This window comes from Brassica napus, unplaced genomic scaffold (genome assembly GCF_020379485.1).
Source record: "Brassica napus cultivar Da-Ae unplaced genomic scaffold, Da-Ae ScsIHWf_1216;HRSCAF=1740, whole genome shotgun sequence".
Classification (NCBI taxonomy): domain Eukaryota; kingdom Viridiplantae; phylum Streptophyta; class Magnoliopsida; order Brassicales; family Brassicaceae; genus Brassica; species Brassica napus.
The window spans coordinates 210007-226194 of record NW_026014637.1 but is presented as its reverse complement, the minus strand read 5'-3'; the positions used below and the strand labels follow the sequence as shown (position 1 = coordinate 226194).

The following is a 16188-nucleotide window of genomic DNA, read 5'->3' as shown; positions in this document are numbered from 1 at the left end:
GTTAACCATATATACGCCTGAGTTCAGTACTCATGTAGTGTTAGACACTTAGACTATACAAGTATCACTAGTCGATCGACCAACAATCAAACAAGAACATGATCGGCCAACCAATGATACCGCATAGCTTTAATATCCACCACCCTTCACAAGCAATCCCTCAAACACATACAGGCCAACGTCAGGCCTACAATAACCAAATACACACCAAGCCTAATCCGGTACCTAAGCCAGACTTAGGACTTAATGTCAGAACCTGCAAGCAAATCAATCAACCACAAACACAATCACAATAATAAGACTATGAGTAACTACGACTCGATCTAACTCGTAACACCGTATATCGGTGTTACGCTAACTCGAGGGTTCCATAACCCTCTACGACACTCTAAACACAACACACTACCCCGGGAAATGGTGACTTAGTGTTCATCCTCTCTATCGGCAATATCCTATCTTCCTACCACAAAGGCCAGAAGAAGGAACTTTCAACCGACCGCGGCCCACAGTCCTTCGGGTCACCGCGCGACAGCCCACAGTCGTTCGGGTCACTGCCACATTACACCGTCGTGTAATCACTCAGCCATAGGCCATGATCCCGTCTCTCTGAGTCTTCCCGATCCAGCGAATAAGGGGTTTCCTTGAACCCGCTGAATACGAGGGCGAGGAAACACTAATCAACCCCAAACAAGCCTAGTATGGGCGGGTTACGCACATACTGTCGGCATCACTCACACAACACAAACTCAATCTAGAACCTAACCTAAGGCTAGACACTCGACTCTACAACACAAACCAATAGTACCAGTAGTCCGGCCTATATGGCCTAAGACCCTTAGTACTAACTACTAAACAATAATATCAATACTAAATAACTCAATCAAACCGTTACCCAGATAGTCCAGCCTCCCGCTGAGAAACTATCTTTAAAGATAACGGGAACCTGCACTCAACCATATCAACACACAAGAATAGAAAACATGATGCATCCTATTCTTAGTCCTAATCAGGTTATCAACTCAGTCTTAATTCCATTCATCTCAGCTTAGCCCTTGCTAAACTGAGTCCGGTTCCATAAATAAAATAACCCTAAGGACTCTACCATTCAATAGCGTGATCATTCTAATCTATATGCAGACTCGATCTACCCTAAATTCCAAGTGGAATTCAAACAAACCAACTCACAGTGTTCTAGGCGAGAAGCAGCTGGTTGATCAAAGAGGACATGGCCAAAACCCAAGGGACGCCTTGACTGGACTGGACTGGACTGATCTTGTCTTGGAAACAACCTCGGCTTCACCATGAAGAAACTGAAAGGCGTCGATAGGCTGATCTGGACTCGGACAGAACCTCCATTAGCTTCTGGACAGTTCTTCGACTTCCCGGTGCAGTATTGAGTAGAACTTCGACTGATCTGAACCCATGGAACTGAACTAATTTTGGACAGTACCTCACTTAATTGTAGGAGAATATGACTGGCTTGGACGGATTGAATTGGACAGAGCTTCCGCGTCACAATCGTAAAGAATCGACGATTGGACGGAACTGGCCTTCTCGGTCTTCAGAATCGATCAAACTCTAGATCGAACACTTTCTTTCTCTCTCTCTTTCTCTCTGGCCACGTTGACTTGATTCCCATCTGAGCTGATCTTCATTTGATTGGCCTTCAGTTGGACAGAACCTTCCCAAGGCGATAACTCGAAATCAATAGAGAACTGATCTCGAAAACTCTCTAAAACTCTCGAAATAGCTCGGAATCACTTGCTTTCTTTTTCTACTTTTCTCTCACGTTTTGAAATGGCTTTGGACAGGTCTGGATGTGAAGAAATGAGCAGGGGTCGTGCGGTATTTATAGGAGACACCAACCAATCAGCTTCAGGTTGGTGGCAGCCCGTGTGTCGCTCCGCATGGCTTCGGACGCATGCACGGCGACACCTCGTGCTCCACATGGCTGGATGCATGTCCAGGACACATGCAGGACGCCACCACTCCTCCCAGATGTCAGGCTGCATGACTGGAGCTCATGCAAGGCGCCACACATCACACACATGGCTGGCCGCATGCTTTGGTTGCATGCGCGGAGACACCTCGTGCTTGGTCGATCCACCTCGTGCTTCTACATGTCAAGCTGCATGTGCAGCTTACATGCATGTCGACACCTCGAGCTTCTGTAGACACTCATCTTGCTGGACAGTTGACACCACGTTCTGAACCCATGCAACAAGCCACCTCGAGCTTCTCGGTCCATTGGCCTGATTTCGGTCCTTCCGGTAAATTTCTGACCGGCGATTAATTCCGAATATTTTTCTTCTCCCATTCAGATGAGTTTAATATTTTTAATAAACTCCAATCTGAAGTCTGACCTTGGCGGTAAATATTTCCCGATTCTTCGGCTTCATCAAAGACTTGCATAATACCGAAATTAGGGTTTTAGTCTAATTTCGGGTTTTCCCGTCGTGCTTCAATCTCGTCGTGCTTGCTTCCCGTCGTGCTTACTTCCCGTCGTGCTTAATTCCCATCATGTTTCCAATGTCAGCACACAGGACATCCCTGGCTCTCCGTGTGTGTCTGTGTCTGTCCGTCAGCAAACACAGGACGTCAGTGGATGTCCATCAGTACACATATCAGCACGTTGGTCCTTGGACTCAGCACACTAGCCCTTCCAATGGACTGTTTGGGTGATTTTTGGCCCACGTGGGCTGTCTGTTCAGTACACACAGGACGTCCGTGGGTGTCCGCCAGCACACACAAGACGTCTGTGGCTGTCCGTCAGCACACACAGGACATCCATGGCTGTCTGTGTGTGTCCGTCAGCACACACAGGACGTCCGTGGGTGTCCGTCAGCACACACAGGACGTCCGTGTGTGTCTGTCAGCACACACAGGACGTCCGTGGCTTTCCATCAGTACACATATCAGCACGCTGGTCCTTGGACTCAGCACGCTGGCCCTTCCCGTGGACTGTTCGGGTTATCTAGGCCCATGTGGGCTGTCTATTTAGTACACACAGGACGTCCGTGGGTGTCCGTCAGCACACACAGGACATCCGTGGGTGTCCGTCAGCACACACAGGACGTCCGTGGCTGTCCGTGTGTGTCTGTGTGTGTCCGTCAGCACACACAGGACGTCCATGGCTGTCCATCAGTACACATATCAGCACGTTGGTCCTTGGACTCAGCACGCTAACCCGTCCCGTGGACTGTTCGGGTGATTTTGGCCCACGTGGGCTGTCTGTTCAGTACACACATGACGTCTGTGGGTGTCCGCCAGCACACACAGGACGTCTGTGGCCATCCGTGTGTGTGTGTGTGTCTGTCCGTGTGACACAGGACTGTCTGTGGCTGTCCATCACACGCAGACAGCAGGTCGTCTGTGGCTGTCCTCCATTGGACTTTTCAGTTTCACGCATGCTGTTGGTCCGTGGTACACAGGACGCATGTCTGGCCTTTCCGTGGACTTTTTGGGTGTCTTTTTTGCCCACGTGGGCTCTCTGTTCAGTACACACAAGGACGTCTCGCGTGGTGTCTGTGTTCGCCATGATCACACATACAAGACGTCCGTGGCTTTCTGTGCCGTCGGTGTCCGTCAGCAAACACACAGGATGTCCGTGGTCTCATTCCCGGTGTTGTCGTGTCTTGTTTTCCCTCGCACGCACCACCACAGTGACATCTGTGCCGGGTGTCCTTTCACGTCCACCACCCACATGCTCCACCAGCTCCGTGTGTGTCCGTCTCTCAGTACCCATCACAACACGACGTCCTCCCCGCCCTTTGTGGACAGGACTTCCTCTCGTCCGTCTGTCGTCCGTTGTGTGGCCACCTCGGCCAGCACAGTAACACAGAGATTGTCTGTGGCTGTCCATCAGTATCACACATATCAGCACGTTGGTTGCTTTTGGATCCCTTCCTTCCCTTCAGAACACGCTGTCCCTTCTGAGGACTGTCTGATTGTCAGTACACAATATGACCACGTGGTGTGGACCGCTTTCCTTGTGTGTCCCCGTGTCGTGCGTGTTCCGTCCTTAGCACACAGTCTGTGTGTGTCCGTCAGCTTTAACGTAGCTCCGTGTGTGTCCCCCATCATAACACATATGTCGCACATTGGTCCTGTGACTCAGCACCGCTGACACCTTCCGTGGACTGTTTGGGTGATCTTTGGCCCAGTGAGCTGTCCTTCGTCAGCGTACACCACAGGACGTCTGTTGGGTTGTCCCGCCAGCACACAGGATCCGCATCGGCTCCTCCGGCCTCGGTCCTGTTTTGTGTCCCGTTGTCTGTCAGTCCGTCAGCAAACAACAGGAAGTCTGTGGCGGCTCCATCATGTACCACCAAGACAGCAACGTGGTCCCTGTTTGGCATCCCTTGGACTCAGCATTCCACATAGCCCTTTCCCTGGACTGTTTTGGGTGATTTGTTCGTGTCCACGTGGGGCTGTCCTGTTCAGTACACACAGGACGTCGTGGGTGTCCGCCAAGCATCCACCTAGGACGTCCAGGCTCTTCGTGGCTGTCCGTCAGCACACACTGGACGTTTTCCATGGCTGCCTCACGTGTGTTGTCTGTCGATTTGCACCCCCCACACCACAGGACGTCTCGTTCGGGTGTGTCCGTCAGCACATCAACAGGACGTCTGTGGTCTTGTCCACTCAGTACACCATAGCACGCCACGCTGGTGTTTTGGTCTCTCAGACGCAGTGGCCCTCTCCATTTCGTGGATGTGTTGCCACCTTTGCTGTCCTTTTCGGCTGTGATTGTTTTTGGTGTCCACCCTGACGTGTCTCTCTCGGTTCAGTACACTACGGCACGTCACGTGGTGTTGTCCCCCGTCTTCGCACCACCACACGGACGTCAGCGCGGTGTCCTGTCTGTTCGTGCACCCACACAGGACGTCCGTGGCTGTCCGTGTGTGTACTGCCCCCACCGTGGTTCTTCCGTCCTGTGTAACACACAGGACGTCAGCCCAGGTGGTTTCGTTCCGATGTTTCAGTGTCCACATAACACCGCCAGTGGTGTTGTCCTTGGATGTCCTCACTACAGCATAGATGCGACCCTTCCCCGTGGACTGTTTCGGCTGGTGTTGATTTTGGCCCACGTGGGCTTCTGTTGGTAGTGCACACACAAACACAGGACGTCCTGTGGGTGTCCGCCAGCACACAGAGGACGTCTGGGCTCCGTCTGTGTTTGTCCGTGTGTGTCCGTGTGTGTCCACCAGCAGACACAGGACGTCCGTGGCTGTCCATCAGTACACAGATTAGCACGTTGGTCCTTGGACTCAGCACGATGTTGCCTTTCCCGTGGACTGTTTGGGTGAATTTTGGCCCACGTGGGCTGTCTGTTCAGTACACACAGGACGTCTGTGGGTGTCCGTCAGCACACACACATGACGTCCGTGACAGTCCGTGCCGTGTCCGGCAGTACACACAGGACGTCCGTGACTGTCCGTCCTGTGTGTCCGTCAGCACACACAGGACGTCTGTGGCTGTCCATCAGTACACATATCAGCACGTGGTCCTTGGACTCAGCACGCTGGCCCTTCCCGTCGACTGTTCGGGTGATTTTGGCCCACGTGGTTGTCTGTTCAGTACACACAGGACGTCCCACGTGTGGGTGTCCGTCAGCACACACAGGACGTCCGTGGCTGTCCGTCAGCACACACAGGATGTCTGTGGACTGTCCGTGTGAGTCCGTGTGTGTCCTGTGTGTCCGTCAACACACAGGACGTCTGTGGCTGTCCATCAGTACACATATCAGCACGCTGGTCCTTGGACTCAGCACGCTGGCCCTTCCCGTCGACTGTTCGGGTGATTTTGGCCCACGTGGGTTTTCTGTTCAGGGCCATGTGTGTCCGCCAGCACACACAGGACGTCCGTGGCTGTCCGTCAGCACACACAGGATGTCTGTGGCTGTCCGTGTGTGTCCGTGTGTGTCCGTCACACACAGGACGTCCGTGGCTGTCCATCAGTACACATATCAGCACGCTGGTCTTGGACTCAGCACGCTGGCCCTTCCCGTGGACTGTTCAGTGATTTTGGCCCACGTGGCTGTCTGTTCAGTACACACACACAGCACGCTGGGTGTCCGCCAGCACACACAGGACGTCCGTGGCTCTTCGTGGCTGTCTGCTCCTTCACCAGTGCCGTCACATGGCGTCCGTGTGTGTCCGTCAGCACACACAGGACATCTGTGGGTGTCCGTCAGCACACACAGGACGTCCATGGTTGTCCATCAGTACACATATCAGCACGCTGGTCCTTGGACTCAGCACGCTGGCCCGTACGGGTGATTTTTGGCCCACGTGTCTGTCGGTTCAGTACACACAGGACGTCCGTGGCTGTCCGTCAGCACACACAGGACGTCCGTGGGTGTCCGTCAGCACACACAGGACGTCCGTGGCTGTCCGTGTGTGTCTGTGTGTGTCCGTCAGCACACACAGGACGTCCATGGGTGTCCATCAGTACACATATCAGCACGTTGGTCCTTGGACTCAGCACGCTGACCCTTCCCGTGGACTGTTCGGGTGATTTTGGCCCACGTGGGCTGTCTGTTCAGTACACACAGGACGTCTGTGGGTGTCCGCCAGCACACAGAGGACGTCTGTGGCTCTCCGTGTGTGTCTGTCTGTGTCCATCAGCAGACACAGGACGACCGTGGCTGTCCATCAGTACACAGATTAGCACGTTGGTCCTTGGACTCAGCACGCTGGCCTTTCCCGTGGACTGTTTGGGTGAATTTTGGCCCACGTGGGCTGTCTGTTCAATACACACAGGACGTCCGTGGGTGTCTGTCAGCACACACATGACGTCCGTGACTGTCCGTGTGTGTCCGTCAGTACACACAGGACGTCCCTGACTGTCCGTGTGTGTCCGTCAGCACACACAGGACGTCTGTGGCTGTCCATCAGTACACATATCAGCACGCTGGTCCTTGGACTCAGCACGCTGGCCCTTCCCGTCGACTGTTCGGGTGGTTTTGGCCCACGTGGGCTGTCTGTTCAGTACACACAGGACGTCCGTGGGTGTCCGCCAGCACAAACAGGACGTCCGTGGCTGTTCGTCAGCACACACAGGACGTCTGTGGCTGTCCGTGTGTGTCCGTCAGCACACACCGGAAGTCCGTGGCTGTCCATCAGTACACATATCAGCACGCTGGTCCTTGGACTCAGCACCCGGGCCCTTCCCGTGGACTGTTCGAGTGATTTTGGCCCACGTGGGCTGTCTGTTCAGTACACACAGGACGTCCGTGGGTGTCCGTCAGCACACACAGAATGTTTGTGTGTGTCCGTCAGCACACACATGACGTCTGTGTGTGTCCGTCAGCACACACAGGACGTCCGTGGCTGTCCGTGTGTGTCCATCAGCACACACAGGACGTCCGTGGCTGTCCGTGTGTGTCCGTCAGCACACACAGGACGTTTGTGGTTGTCCATCGATACACATATCAGCACGTTGGTCCTTGGACTCAGCACACTGACCCTTCCCGTGGACTGTTCGGGTGATTTTGGCCCACGTGGGCTGTCTGTTCAGTACACACAGGACGTCCATGAGTGTCCGCCAGCACACACAGGATGTCCGTGGCTCTCCGTGTGTGTCCGTATGTGTCCGTCAGCACACACAGGACGTCCGTGGCTGTCCACCAGTACACATATCAGCATGTTTGTGGGAACCGAAATTCACACTGTTGATTTCCGTTTAAATAAGGAAACTAGGAAAACCCTAATTTCCCAGAGGTCCCGGATATCTGCTAATACCACACGTCCAGCAATCAGAACACGAGAATGACAACGATAAAATATAAGAAATCGAAAAGATAGCAAAATAGATCTTCTTCCGAATCCGCGTTTGAGCGTTACAACAAGGTAAGAGATTGGGCTACGAGAGCTGTCGGCGAGATTCCTAGTTCTAAAACCCTAAGACGGCAGTAACCTAGTTGAGTAGCAGCTCGAAATAACAAAAACGGAAAGTTGCCTAAATTGCTCTAAGTGCTAAGTTTGCTCTGAAAAAGTTCTCTTCCATGCCTCTCGCCTAAGACTCTTTATATACTCGCTCCAAGGTCGGTTTATGCATTTACTCTTCTGCCCTTAAGCCATCATAGCATAAAATGGAGATATTCCATTTTTTCTGATCTTTGTAATTATCCTCAAAATTTCGTATTTATCCGCGGAAACTTGACATTTATCCTTCCGTGCGCGCCAAGCGTAAACCGTGCTACGGTTTATGGGCTATTGGTTAAGAGATCGTAGGGTGGGCCTCGAGTCGTGTTTTAGGTCCCTTTGGGCCATCTTCCGACTCGAAGCGTTTACTGCGACTTCTTTCGATTAAGAACGAACTTTCCGGGATTTTAATCCGCAAAGTTTGATCGATGATTTAGAATAGCGGAAAACATGAACCGAGTTTGCAACGGTCTTCGGGAGATAGCATCGAAGGTTTGACGAGAATGCATGGACTGGTGTCGTATCGACGTTTCAGAAGAGCTCGGCCGCTATGTAGCGACCGAGCTTTGGCTTGAGCCCAGTCGCTACGTAGCGACCAAACAGCGTGCATGTGCGGTAGTTGCGCAATGACCGAGCTTGGTTTGTCTGTTTTCCGATTATCATACTTGAACTTATCCGTACTTAGTTTGGGTACGTTTCCGATGGTTTATGTTTGATCTAAATGAAGTTCGAGATGAAACTTTATCTCGAAAAGCTATGTTGCGGAGAGTCATACTTATATATTGTGGAGATTTGGACGTTAACTTCGTCGTGACCGTTTTTTGACCCCAACAGTTGGCCCCCAGCCCGTTAGAATCGTGGATTTCCAGCGAGATTCTAACGCGCGGTATGGCGAGTTCGGACGAGATTGGTGTATTTGGGCGAAGTTTGTGTCCGAAAATCTGCAAGTAAATAGTAATTCCTCATGCCTATAAGAAGGGAGGTAACTTCTTCACAATTTTTTCACTTTCTTGTTTTCTCAAAGATTTCCCTTAAGAAAACTTTCTTTCTTTCTCTCTATTCTTTCCTTCTATTTTCCCAAAACAGGAGTATAAAATGTCGAGTAAGAAAAAGATTGCGAGGAAAGGGTCTTCGTCCGCAAGTGCTCATGAAGAGCTCCTTGTTTCGAAGATAGAGTTTGTGCCTCATTCGGTAGATCCCGCCGAGAATGAGGCATGGTGGGTTGCGCATTACGGTTCGATGACTCCTCCCAAAGAGAAGTCATTCCCGGACCTGACCCATCGTGCAGTCGAGGAAGGGGCACCAAGCAGGAGGACCGACGAGTTCCTCGAGATCATGCGGTCGTTCTACCGCATTCCGAGCACGGTGGAGTTCCGGGTTCCTCGTCGAGGGGAACGCGCTGATAACCCCCCGAAGGGTTATTTTACTTGCTACGAAGCGTTCGTAGTGCGTTGTCGCTTCTGGTTCCCGATTCCCGAAATTGTCGTCCGAGTGTTGGACAGTTTCGAGGTGGCGATAAGCCAGCTGAATCCCCTTGCCATTCAGCACCTTATTAGAATCCTGATCCTGAGCTACGAGCATGGTCTCTGACTTTTCGTTGATCACTGTGAAGCGCTTTTGAGGCTACAACTCGTTAAGGATAAGGACAAGTAAAGGCTGGTCCCTCGGAGCTTCATGTCGGTGGTTAAGAGGTTCATCTCCAACTTCAACTCGTGGAAGAAATTTTTCTTCTTTGTTCGTATAGACGCTGCGTCTGTCGAAGAGAGTTGTATCCCACTGCTCCGGAGGTTGCCAAATGATCGTCCCTTCATCAACCCGCTTGCCCCGTTCCCCGAGGATATCATTAAAGTGAGGGATCTTCTTAGGAATGGTCCATTTTTCTGGACTTCTTTTACGCCGAAACGAGTTCGGAAGGCGCTAAGGTTTGTGTGTCCTGATCCTGCAGAAAATGGGAACGACTCCGAGCCCGACGATCAGAGTCCCGATGCTGCCCCCACCGCTGCGACGGGGTGGAACTCTTCAAAGGGGAAGTATATCGATCTTGGTGACATAGAGTTTTTGATGGATGATTTTATGCTTCCGGGATGGGATCCAGACCTTGCTTATGGCGACGGAAGCGGTTCTAGCGAGGTTCCTATCCCAGACTTCGATGATTTCTTCGCTGGTCTACCCTCGGGCTTGGATGCTCCTGCGCCTACGAATGAATCAGGGAGGCCGAAGGTCGTTGCGGAAGGGTCTCGCATTATCAACGGGGTTAGATTTTTTTCGAAAATTTTGGCGATTGTCTAGGCGTTTTCTTTTTTCACTCGTAATGTGTTAACCGGTTTCGCAGGGCCTCAACTTGCTTGGCTCGGCCATTGAGGCGAGCCATAGGGAAGCCATGGTCTATCGCTTCAAGGCGGAGAAAGCGGAGCGAGATCTTGCTCGCCTGCAAGGCGAGATGTTAGAGCGAGTGATATACCTTGGATTTGACCCATTATTATCCATGGTATATAAGTATTTTATAATATATATTTCTATGTTTTCTACACTTCTAGGTATGTTTTCAGGTTCAGGTGCATTTCAGAGTAAAGCTATGACTTTGGAGCATTTTGGAGCTTAAAGAACATTTCACCCGAGCTGACCACTTAGAGGTCGACGAGAGGAAGAACAATTGATCGATGCGCATCAGTGCTGACGATCGATATTAGGAAATGCCTCGACAGATGAAGATTAATATCGATCGATGTACACAAGTACGATCGATCGATGTCGAGATACCAGACGCGACATTTTGGATTCAGCAGACTTAAAAACCAAGTAGAATATATACTGCCTAAGTGTTTTGACGGCAGGAGAGCTTTTTCTAGACCTAGTTTTGTTACAAGTTTCACTTGGGAGAGAAATTCACTTGTGATTGGAACTCCTTGTTTCCATTTCTTTTCATCTATACTATGAGTTTCTATTCCTTTATTGTTACGAATTATTTTGCTATGTCTGAGTAGTTCAACTGTTAGATCCAGGGTTTAGATAGGTTTGTGGGATTAGCCCCAAACTATAGATCTGCCTCGTTGTGATATTCATGATAGATTTGTATTCATTGCTTCTTTTAGCCTTGCTAACTAGAACTTGATCATAGGATTGCATACTCAAGCACCCTTGTTATCCCATCCTGACATCAATCTATCATATTAGGACTGCTAGAGAGGGCTAACCGCCAATTTAGTATCTTAGTAGGGCATATCATACTCGCGCATAGGCCTGGCTAGAACCCGTCGATCGATGTCCTCGACTGACAATCGATCGACGTTGGCAAAGGTGTATCGGTCGACGTCTTAATAGACCATCGATCGACACTCACTCGTTGTCTGCAGACTAACCGTTGAGACACGAGATCTAGTCTGTTAACCAGTGGTACATGCGACAGCTGATCACTGAGTTAAGCGAATGAGCTCTAATATATCATGCATGCAACAGTTAGGCATCTATAGGTATTATAATCTCCAGCACCTGAATAGTGGCCCTGCATCTAATATCATTTCCAACCAAGTTACATTTATTATTTACTTGCTTGTTACTATTGCTATTTCATTTAAACATTTACAACCTTTAGAATTAATAAACACTGGATTTAATTGTTCCCTAGCTCCTTGTGGAATCGATCCCTAAGTACTACATCTGAACCTCTTTTGATGAGAGTAACACTCCTTAGGGTAATTTGTGTGGTATCAAATTTGGCGCGTTGCCGGGGAGCTTTGATCGCCATTAGATTAAGTTTTATTGATTCTTATTCTTTTTTCTACCCCCTTTCTAATAATCTTTTTCTTGTCTTTTCATGTGCATGCCCAGCGGTACCACAAGCAACAAGGAGAAAGACTTGCTGTTCTCAGACGATCCTGCTCATTTGGAATGCACAATCCGTAGAGGTCAACATTCCACATCGCTCGACGCAACAACTTTGTCGTCGATCAATACGCACAACCAACCGTCGACCGATACCAGACCATCATCGTCGATCGATCCCAATCGTTCGACAACGATTGATAATACACCGCGTACATCGATCGATACCGTGTCGTCAAAAATGGTAAACATTATTATTCTAACTCAGGACGAGAACGAAAACCTGTATGACCAGGCCGGTCATCTGCGTAATGCAACAGGTCAGAAAATAGATGCTCAGGGAACTGTAATCCCTGATGCTGATACTACAGGAGCTGCTCAACCTGTAGACGAGGACACTCGATCGAAACCACTGGCCGACTATAATCGCCCAGATGAGTACTATTCCAACAGATCAGCTATTCGACTTCCAGAGATCCAGAAGCAGAATTTCGAGCTGAAGCCTCAATACTACACTCTCGTGTCGCAGATACTCTACTCTGGGTTACCGCACGAGCATCCTATGGACTATTTGGAACGGTTCGAGGATCTAATCGCTGCTATTCGGATGGAAGGAGTCCCCGAAGATTACTTGCTGTGCAAGCTCTTCAGATACACGCTGAATGGAGAAGCGATGCACTGGCTTAGGCAGCAACCCACAGGATCTTTAACATCCTGGAGCGACATCAAGAATGGTTTCTTACAAAACTTCTTCGATGAGGCGCGCGCTGAAGAACTTCGGAACAAAATCTCCACATTCTCGCAGAAGGCTGGAGAGTCCTTCAAAGATGCGTGGATTAGATTTAGGTTCTTCCAGCGAGACTGTCCACACCACAGATTTAACGAAGTGCAACTGCTAAGCACTTTCTTCCGAGGTCTCGCCTTACAGTATCAAATGGCCCTGATACGGCGAGTGAAGGAAACTTCACTACTCGGAATCCGTTAGAAGCTGTGAGACTTATCGAAAACCTTGCTAACAGCAGCAGCACCAAAAACACTGACTCTGAACGGAAGAAGTCTGTAGCCTCTATCGGGAAGGAACGGATGGACAAAGTAAGAGCTAAGTTAGATGTGGTGCACGAGCTTCTTAAGAAGCAAGTCTGTTCAGCTGAAGGAGAAGTAGCAGATACGGAAGGAGAAGAAAATGTGAATTACATCGGAGGTACCAGAATCCAGAAATTTGGAAACCAGGGCGGAAACAGAAACTTCTTTGGAAATGGCCAAAGAAGTAACCAAAGTTCACAATTTCAAAAACCCTTTAACAACAGCAAAAGCTACTCGAACTCTTACTACCAAAATCCAGCACCCCAGACTCAGGAAAGCAAGATCGAAGAGATGCTTGATCGAGTACTGTTGGGACACCAACAAATCACCGTGGATTTCAACGGTAAGATAGACTCCGCCTACAACAATCTGAACACCAAAATCGAGACCTTAGGGACTCAGGTGAGAAAACTTGAAACCCAAGTAATTCAGACTGGCGAGACTATAAAGAGGCAAGAAGCTTTTGCTAGAGAGGCAGGAGCCGACAAAGGGAAACACCACGTAAATGCCATCATAGATGATGATTTCTGGCAAGTGGTGAGAAATGAAAAGCTTGAGGAAGGAGACTTCAAAATCGAAAGCTCCATGAGTTTCGGCGGATCCCAATGGTGTCGACCGATGTTGATGAACTCGCATCGATCAACAGACCATGATGAAGATCGATGGACGGATTACTCCAGTCATCGATCGATGGACGGATTACCCCAGTCATCGATCGATGTCATCTGCCAAATCGACTGATTGCAATGCAGTTCGAATTCTAACTCATGAAGAATTCGCAGCTAAGTATCCTCACTCACCCTCCCCTTTCTATGATAAAATCGATCGATCGGTTGAGCCAACCATCGATCGACAGAGTGAGTCTGACATCGATCGTCACAACACACCTCCCATCGATCGACAGGCACCTCTGACATACCGAGTGCGGTTACTCTCAATCGATAATGATTACATCAACGCACTCAGACCACCACCTAAACCATTAGCTAACCGACCCGAACCAAAACCCAACCCTTTAAATAGTTCACCAGAATCAGTTCAAGAAGAACAAGAAGCTGAAGGGAGAAGGTTAAGGAAAAGAAAGGAGAAGATTCCTAAAAACCTTAAGAGGGAAGCTAACGATAAGAAGATGGATGGTTTCACTAAACGAGTACTCAGAATCCCAATCGAAAAACCTTTTGATGAAGCTTACTTCACACACCGGTTGTGGATGTTCTTCAGAGAAACAAAGGTAACTGAGGAGGACATTAGGAGAATGTTTCATCAAACAAGAGAGAAGATGAAACACATGATCACATTGACAAAGAAGAGTGATCCTGGGAAGTTTGCAATACCATGCATAGTCAATGGTGTTGAATTTCCCCATTCAATGTGTGACACAGGAGCATCAGTTAGTATCCTCCCTAGGATCATGGCAGACCAGCTTGGTTTGACCATCAAACCTTCAACAGAATCCTTCACCTTCGTGGATCTTTCAGAGAAACAATCAGGAGGAATCATAAGAGATCTGGAGGTCCAGATTGGTAATGCCCTTGTCCCTGTAGATTTTCATGTCATAGACATCGAGCTTAACTGGAACTCTTCACTTCTGCTTGGAAGATCTTTCCTAGCTACAGTAGGAGCCGTATGTGACATGAACAAAAATAAATTGTGTCTAACGCTCATAGACCCAAACATCCACTACGACCCCATCCGACCTAAGAGAAAGGTCATTAATTTTGTGGATTACGGGAAAGAACTTGGCTTCATTGGCGCATGCCATTGTGGAGCAGAGTATGAATCAGAGTACGAAACAGAGTACTCGGAATCGATCGACACCCCCAACCTTTCCATCGTTCGATTCTAATTAGTCAACGGTGACCGATGACCGCAACAACACGTCACTCGACGTAATGCACCCAGTTGACCATTTCTCTTTGCCTAATCATTGTTACCAACACTTTGCCTTCCAACCTCCAAGCAAGAGAGGACAGAATGATTATTCCATAGGCAGTTGGGCAGACAGTGGTTTCCATGAAAGTTTTGCAGTTGACACTGTAATTACTTCACCTAATGAGGAACATACAGAGGAACACGATGAGGATTATTGGAAAGAACGTGCAATAGAAATGTCTTTGCAGGATGAAACACTTGAAACACATAAGTTCACCAACACGTTTCCAACATCATTCGATGCTGTGCACTCCACATCGGTCGATACCCACCCTCGTCCAGCAAAACAACCGCTCACATCGATCGACACACGTACTGGAACATCGATCGATATTCGCGCCGCAGCAAAAATTCAGGAGCAGGAGAATATTCCCTCCCCAACTAGGTTTAAAGATACCTATATAAATCGTTTTGCACCCCCGAAACCACCTACACACATTAGAGCAAACACACAAGCAAAAAAGATGAACACTCTTCCTTCTACATCAACAGAAAAATCCATGAAGAGCAATCATCTCAAGAATACAAGTTCTGCAGAAATTACTCTGCCATCGATCGATGCAACTGTATCTACATCGATCGATACTACTCTAAACCCTAATCTTTCTATTTCTAAATTAAATGATAATGCAAACATTGATTACGGTTTTCTAACACCTGATGAATTTGGTATTTTCAGGGACCCAGATGGCAGCGCACGTGCAATGGATGGAAGGATTTTACAAGTGTCCAGAGAGGACATAGCAGACATCCTTCAAGTATCCAATGGACCCGACAACCTATTCTCACAGCAATGTGGCACTCCAGACGTCATTCAAACAGATCCTAACAACCACGTAGGAGTCACCACAATAGAGATCAATCCAGATCTATCACGCCAACCAAAAGGGCAAGCATCGATCGACGGTACATTGGAGACATCGATCGACAGGGTAACACCAACGTCGATCGATAAAGATGAACCAACGTCGATCGACAGACGGTATGAATGTGGGAACCGCGCTTTTGACATGTACAGAGCCAGAATGTTCACTTGGGAACAAAGGGACGAGTATGGAGTCTACAGAGATGAGTGTGGACACGCACGAGGCGTAGCTGGTGAGATGATACCTGTCATAAAGGACGACATCAGGAAATTACTGGAAAGAGCATCTATTTTTGAAGAGAGCCACATCTGTCTTCCAGAACATGCCACTTCCTTCACACTCACAAGACTGGCACCAGAACTCTACACCAAAGATGAAATCGATGAGATGGTGTTTGGTATTTGTGGAGCTCAGGAGAAACTGGGAGAAGAGCTCAAAACATTGGTAGAAGATACACATCAGCCTTTGGATAGAGGCTACAATGAGCTTTTCAGAAGTATGGCAGAAATGAGGACAGAAATTGAGAGTTTACGTCAGCAACTTGAGAAGGAAGCTAT

The 16188-nt window shown here is 49.0% G+C and overlaps 1 non-coding gene across 1 annotated transcript; it reads right to left on the bottom strand.

The window, feature by feature from the left end:
* Positions 1-12522: 12522 nt before the first annotated feature.
* LOC125596455 lies at positions 12523-12629 on the bottom strand. The gene has a single exon (XR_007331054.1). It is a non-coding gene; the product is annotated as a small nucleolar RNA R71 (small nucleolar RNA).
* Between the last annotated feature and the right edge of the window lie 3559 nt (positions 12630-16188).